General features: G+C 41.7%; 1 protein-coding gene across 1 annotated transcript in view; it reads left to right on the top strand.

Moving 5' to 3' along the window:
• The first annotated feature begins 2,734 nt into the window (after nucleotides 1-2,734).
• Nucleotides 2,735-7,407, top strand: part of LOC124048259 (DNA-binding protein SATB2-like) — a 92,002-nt gene continuing 87,329 nt past the window's right edge. The window contains exon 1 of the mRNA XM_046368890.1: nucleotides 2,735-2,849. The gene's annotated coding sequence lies outside the window, so the exon portion shown is untranslated. The remainder of the gene's footprint in view (nucleotides 2,850-7,407) is intronic.

Here is a 7,407-nt window from a genome sequence, read left to right as displayed (position 1 = left end):
TGGTGGCACAGACGCTGTTTCATCCTTTCCTACACTGAAATTACACTTGCCTAGCGATTGCATCTGAAGCAGGGCTTGCAGCACAGCTATCCTCGCCGTAAGGCGATCGTTCTCATGTATATTATGAGTACAGCGACTGCAATTAGAAGTCATCATGTTAATGTTACTACTTAGCTTCGGCTGGTGGATGTCCTGACGAACCATGTCCAGATAAAGCATCCGGAGTGAAAAAGTTTAATGAAAAAACAGTTGAGTGAGGGAAAACTAAAAATATAAACGGTAATTAAAAAGTGAAAACCGTAAAGTTGTCAGGTAGCAATGGAAGGTTGGCAACAAAACGCACAGCAACACGTGGTGGTAGTAGTGGTGGTTGTGATACTAGTAGTGATGGTGGTGTAAGTAATGGTGGTAGTAGTGGTGGTGTTAGTGATAGTGCTGGTAGTAGTAGTTCTGGTTGTGGTAGTGGTGGTGGTGGTTGTGGTAGTGGTGGTTAGAGTAGTGGTGGTTGTGGTTGTGGTGGTGGTAGTATTGCTGGTTTGTGGTGGCGGTGGTGGTGGTTGTAGTGGTGGTGCAAGTAGTTTTTGTGCTGCTGGTGGTAGTACTAGTGGTGGTGGTTGTGGAATTGGTAGTGGTGGTTGTGATGGTGGTTAGAGTAGTGGTGGTGGTTGTAGAATTGCTGGTGGTGATAGTAGTGGTAGTTGTGGTTGTGGTGGTGGTGGTTTTAGTAGTCGTAGTGATGGTAGTGGTGGTGGTAGTATTGGTGGTAGTGGTAATGGTGGTAGTAGTGTTAGTGGTAGTGGTGGTGGTGGTAGTAATGGTGGTCATGATGGTAGTGGTGGGTTGTTAGTTGTGGTATTGGTGGTGGTAATTGTGGTGGTTGTCGTGGTTGTGGTAGTGGTGGTGGTAATGGTGGTTTTGTGGTAGTGGCGGTGGTAATTGTGGTGGTAGTAATGCTTGTGGTAGTTATGATAGTGGTGGTATTAGTGGTGGTTTTTGTGGTAATGCTGTTGGTAGTAGTTGTGGTTGTGGTAATTGTGGTGGTAGTAGTAGTTGTGGAAGTGGTCGCGTGGTGGTTGAGGTAATGGTGATGGTAGGTGTGGTGGTAGTGGTGGTAGTTGTAGTGGAGGTAGTGATAGTGGTGGTGCTAATGGTGGTATTGTGGTACTGGTGGTAGTGGTAGTAGTGGTGTTCTTGGTAGTTATGATGGTGGTGGTAGTATTGGTAGTTTTTGTGGTAGTGGTGTTAGTAGAAGTGGTGGTTGTGGTATTAGTGGTGTTGGTGGAAGTAGTGGTGGTTGTGGTAATTGTGGTTGTAGTAGTGGTTGTGGTAGTGGTTGGGTGGTGGTTGAAGTAATGGTGGTGGTTGTAGTGGTTTTAGTGGTGGTAGTAATGGTGGTGATGATGGTAGTTGTGGTGGTGGTGGTAGTGGTTGTTGTGGTGGTGTTGGTGGTGTTAGTATTGGTTGTGGTGATAGTGGTGGTTATGGTAGTTGTGGTGGTAGTTGTGGTGGCCATAGTAGTAGTAGTGTTAGTAGCTGTTGTGGTGGTAGTAGTGGTGGTGGTAGCTGCAGTTGTGGTATTGGTAGTGGTTGAAGTAATGGTGGTGGTAATAGTGGTGGTGGTGGTGGTGGAAGTAATGGTGGTTTTAACAGTGCTTGTGGTGGTGGTGGTGGTGGTAGTATTATTGCTGCTGGTGGTCTAGTAGTATTGTTGGTGGTAGCTGTTTTAGTGGTAGTGGTGGTGGTGGTTGTAGTGTTGTTGGTTGTAGTCGTATTGGTGGTGGTGGTGCTGCAGGTGGTTGTTGTAGTGTGGTGGTGACGGGCTGAGGTCTGATAAATATATCTGTTTGTGATTAGCAGTTATAAAGCCACCACCAAAGTCATCACCAAATGACACCCTATTCCTTACATAGAGCACTACTTTTGACCAGAACTCTTATCAGTTCTGGTCAGAACTATTGCACTATGTAGGGAATAGGGTTGCATTTCGGATGATGTCTGCTTCTTGTTGGCCTTGGCACTACACGGCCCTCAATATGTTCCATGTTAGTAGGACCACAGAGGGCTTTTGAAGAATGGATAGATGGATTGATGGATAAGGCGGTGGGGGGAGGTGGTAGTACTACCGTACTGTCAAACTCAAAGGAGGGGGTTGATGTAGTGCTGTGTTAACCTGTCCAAGGGCAGCATAGCAATAACAAACAGGAGATCACTGCACTGCTCTGGCCTCTAACCCTGGCCTCTCCTGACCAAGGAATAGATCAGTATCACACCAACACTGCCACACAGGGACAGCTGCAGCACACACACATACACACACAAACACACACACACACAAGTATATGCACACACAGAAACGCTCAATAAGAAACATTGAAATCCCTCATGTGGAACCGAAATCTGTGTTACCTGAATGGTTGAATCTCCAACCCATCCTGGGATTTCTGTTCATGTGTCGGACGCTCAGACCAAGGTATTTGTTCCCTTCATCTTTGGGACATTAAATGTCTTTCACTAGGGCTTGCTTTCAATGATTAACTGCTTTTTGTAGCTTTTTGTTTTTTAGCAAATCAAAGGCATTTACCTGGGAGATTTAAAGCTTCCTCATTGGTGTCTGTCAGTCAATGATTGACGTTCTTCATGGCAGTAAGCTCCGCCCACTAAGGGATTCACGAAGAGAAACAGTCTTTTCCGCTATTGTCTTACCCACAAAGCCATTCTCATGTCCGGGTTCGGTAAAGCGCTTCAGATGCATTTGAGACGGAAACACTGGGGGACGGCTAAGACAGTGACACACTGATTGGGACAAGACCATGCAAACCACAAGACCCCAGGGTCTGATGAAACTCAGGGTAAGAAGACTTCAACATCTACATGCATCAGGGCAACCGAACTTCACACCAAAACAATGTAGTATGATATAACTGCTGAGCCTGAAGTTTATTTTCCCAGAATTCAAGGCTTCCTGCTTGAGTGCTCATTGGTGAGAGATACTCATGTGAGCTCTGAGTCAAGGCCACCAATATTGATGGGTAAAGTGATAAATGTGTGTGTGTGTGCGTGTGTGAGCGCATGTGTGTGTGTGTGCTTACTTGCTTATGTGCCTACGAACGTGCGTGTGCATGTGCGATCGTGCATCAGTGTATATGTTTGATGTTGGACCTGTGTGTTGATTAGTTAGAAATGTGTTTGATGTTCTGTCTGCTTGACTTAGTGAGGTGGACTTCAAACCCTATCAGCTTGCCTTTGACGACTCTCAAATGGCTGCAGCATCAGTAGCTATAAAATGGTCACCCTCCAAGCGCCTCCTTCATTGATGAACAGATAAGATTTCCTTCTCTCTCCTTCTCTCTCCCCTTCTCTCTCTCCTCTCTCTCCCCTCTCTCCTTCTTTTCTCTCTCTCTCCTCTCCCCCTCTCTCGCTCTCTCTCTCTCTTTCCCCTCTCCCCCCCCCCGCTCCACCTCTCTCTCTCTCTCCTTCTCTCTTTCTTCCCTACCTACCTCCTTACTCACATTAATAGTTGTACTTAGGTTGAATATAGGGCTAGTATTCAACCGTATCTGTTTCCATGTGCTCTAACCATATGCCTGAGCTTGACGTCCCCTTTTAGGCGTTGGGTCAGAGGACAAATGTGTGACAACGGTGTTGGAAAAACAGTGTTTTCAGCTGAGCTACACCTCCAGATGCTTTAATCTAACTGTAGGTTAAAGAGACAGGATGGAAATGGAGTTAGACTTGTAGCCATACATCCTGCTCCAATATCTAAACACCCTATACCCTCAACAACCAGTGGACCTGTCATTTTGCTGTTGTGCCCCTCATATACACCCATTAAAGACCGCTAACTTATTTCAGATATTAAAATATCAAGCAAACACCATTCCATAATTAAGCAATAAGGCATGAGGGCTGTTCTTGTGCACGACGCAACGTGAAATGCCTGGATACAGCCCTTAGCCGTGATATAATGGCCATATACCACAAACCCCCGAGGTGCCTTATTGCTATTATAAACTGGTTACCAATGTTTTTAGAGCAGTGAAAATAAATGTTTTGTCATACCCCTGGTATAACCAATCAACATTCAGGGTTCGAACCACCCAGTTTCTAATGTGCATAATACACTTCCTGTTGAGTCCTTTATTGAGCTATAACATGCTCATCAAGATGACTAAGTCACTCAGTTTTCCATTTGAATAATTGTTTGTCTCAATTTCTAGATGTTCAAGAATAGAGCTTTGCCCAGTCTGATATTCCATGATTTCTCCTCTTGTTTTCCAGTAAAGGCTTATCATACATCCTATAGGAAGTAATATGAAGAATGCTGTACAATTATTGACAATAATGCACATCTGGCATGGTGTCCTTCTGGAGGACAATCCATGTAGCGGGTCAAATGATTCCTGGCCCAAACATTGTGCACGCGCTCCATCCTCGACCTCCGCTGTTTGTTCTTAATTTAAGTGGGCCGATCAAATTCTGGAAGCTCGCGAGCCCCTCCTACCTCCACCTCTTTCAAACGCGAATAGATTTCTTGGGGGTGTGTGTTTATGTTATCATTTGTAAATCTTACCAGAAGTGGACCATGAGGCTCAAGGGGTAGCCTAACTCATATACAGTTTAATGAAGTATTTACAGATCATTCCAACTGTCAAATACTTCGGCCCAATGACACAGTGCAGAGTGCTGACGATAACAACTCGCTTTCTCCCTCCCTAACTTTCTCTCTCTGCGTCTTAGGTCAGACGGATTTTATTTCAGGTAAAAACGTATTCAGAGAAGAAAAAAATGTGACGAGGGTGCCAGGTTCATGGCATTTAGTTTAAGGGGAAAAAAAGTCCTCTTTGTTGCATGTCGTAGCTCCCAAGGACTCAATTTCCAAACAGGTATTAGAAGATGACTGTTTTTCTTGATAAACGCAATTTGCACGAAAAGTTAAAACTTCTTTAGTTCATATTATTCTAAAGTTCATGTTATCATATTATCTAAAGTAGTGAGATATTGAAGTGAGCGTCAAAGTGCGTATTTCCGGATAGGATATCTCATTTTCATTTTAGGCCTACTGCCCAGTAAAACTGATTCCAGCATACATTGTTGACGTTTTTAATGTGTCCTACATGGGCTTTATGTTTGTCTGCTATCCTTCAACCTTTTTCACAATGAATAGCTGAACCAAAACGTAAATAGGCTATCGAACATGCACAAAGGGAATACGAACACTTATCATTTGTCTTACTTTCATAAGCATATACGTCTTTTTCTTGAAAACTGATTTCATTTTAATATTGTCTGTGAAGTTATTCAATTGCTTTGCCAAATATTATAATAATAATAGTGATACTAATAGCATATTAGTGATAATAATTAGAATAATAGGCTAATAATAATAATATTAGGTGTATTAGGTGTTTGTTTAAAAAATATATAAGTAATATGATTCTTGTGGCAGATGTTTGTGTGTATATAGCACATTTTATGTTTAGGTTTTCAATATATCACAAACTGTTTCTGCATATTGCAAAAACATTCAGGTGCCATTCGTTTAGATTTTCAAAAGAGGAAGAACAACAAAGTAGCTCAGCACACAAACTTCCACAGGCATAAATTTAAGACAATAACCAACCACAGAGAGATGACTGACTATCAGTTTAAAAGGAAAACAGGAAGGTCCTACCTGCTGAGTAAACAGAACATTTGGGATGTTATCGACCATCTCTAGTATTAATAGGCCTATACAGTCACGAGTAGCTCATGTAATCATACTGACAGCAGCGCTGTAGCACACAGGGCGATTAGCGGGGGAAAAATGATTCGGGGCAATAATGGATTCTGAGTCATGACCTTTGTATGGAAGCAATTTAGACTGGGGCTGAAGGTGCGCTCCAACTACCGCTCCGTCTCTTAGAATGTCGATTAAAATACACATTAATCCTAACCGGCAACGAGATACATCCTTTAAAAACAAGCCATTAGGCACGCCTCAAATTCACTCAGAACCTCGCGGATCACTTGAACCAGAACATTAAGTTGCACTGTAAGGTTCACTCGTACGCCAACCGGCAACCACAAAAGATAGTTTGAGTTGTTTGATATTGTCGCCATATGGCCTTTATATTTTGGTAGTTTAAGATAGAAATGTATCCTAATATTCTTCGGGTGAAGACTACATAGGCTACTACTGGTCTACAGTATTTATTTTTGTGGATGGTGTTAGATGGGCTATAATCGGTGTTGAACAAGATTGGCAATGGATTTGAATGCAATGTTTATGAATTGATCATATCTGTCGACAAGCCACCAAAGGGACTATTGTTGTGCAAATATGGAGTCCAAAAATGGTGTGACCACAAGTGATACTGTAAAGATGTGTGCGTTCCCACTCCCAACTTGAATCATGGCCATGACATGTCCTTATATATACATTAATTAAGATTAATTGACGTAGGTGACGAATCTGGTGAAAGAAATCGGTGTTCTGCAAAATATGTAGGCTATTTATTTTTGTTAGATTTATTTTAATTGTCTGTTTTCTGTTTTAACGTCAGCCATTCATTTCGCGTTAGTCTCCTTCCTCTCTAATTATGGGTGATATAAGCCATGGTTCATTGAGCAGTTACATTTTCGTTAAAGCGAAGGTTTACATTGCTTAGACCTTTTACTGAATACTGAGCCATTTTACGTGAATTACATTAAGACTATTTTTTTTCAGGAATTATTTTATTATAATTATTGTTACTATTATTATTACTATTAATAGTCCTATATAATTTAGTTGTGGTTGATGTTATTATCTATAGGTTAATTAAATTATTATAATTATTAGGCTAATGCTTTTTTTTTACTAGCCTATTTGCCTTTGCTCTCCGTATCACGTCTTCGCACTGAGAATATACTCCTTCAAATTCCACAATGTTAAAGGAATGTGTGGTCACAGATGCAGCGTATAGTAAATGACCACGTTGGTGTTTGTGACAGCATGGAGCGGTGCTGCCGTGGCCCTCCCGACGATTTGAATTCGCTAGTAAAGGTTTCACAGAGGGCCTTGGCCTGTGGCTTCGGGCATAGTTCTCTGGCAACACCATCCATGGCTTATACTTTGGCCAGTGGACCATTACAATATTTATCGTTAAAGTTCGAAAAAAATAACATTAACTATAGGTTTATCCTTTTGGTTTAAAACCTGTCATATACAGTGCATTCGTTACGTATTCACAATCCTTGACTTATCCACATTTTGTTACGTTACAGCCTTATTCTAAAATGGATTAAATTGTCCCCCTCCCCATCAATCTACACACAATACCCCCATAATGACAAAGCAAACACAAGTTTTAGATATTTTTTTAAATATATATTAAAAATAAAAAACTGAAATATCACATTTACATAAGAATTCAGACCCTTTACTCA

The sequence above is a fragment of the Oncorhynchus gorbuscha genome, linkage group LG01 (genome assembly GCF_021184085.1).
Source record: "Oncorhynchus gorbuscha isolate QuinsamMale2020 ecotype Even-year linkage group LG01, OgorEven_v1.0, whole genome shotgun sequence".
In the NCBI taxonomy this organism is placed as follows: Eukaryota; Metazoa; Chordata; class Actinopteri; order Salmoniformes; family Salmonidae; genus Oncorhynchus; species Oncorhynchus gorbuscha.
This window is presented reverse-complemented; position numbering and strand designations above follow the sequence as displayed.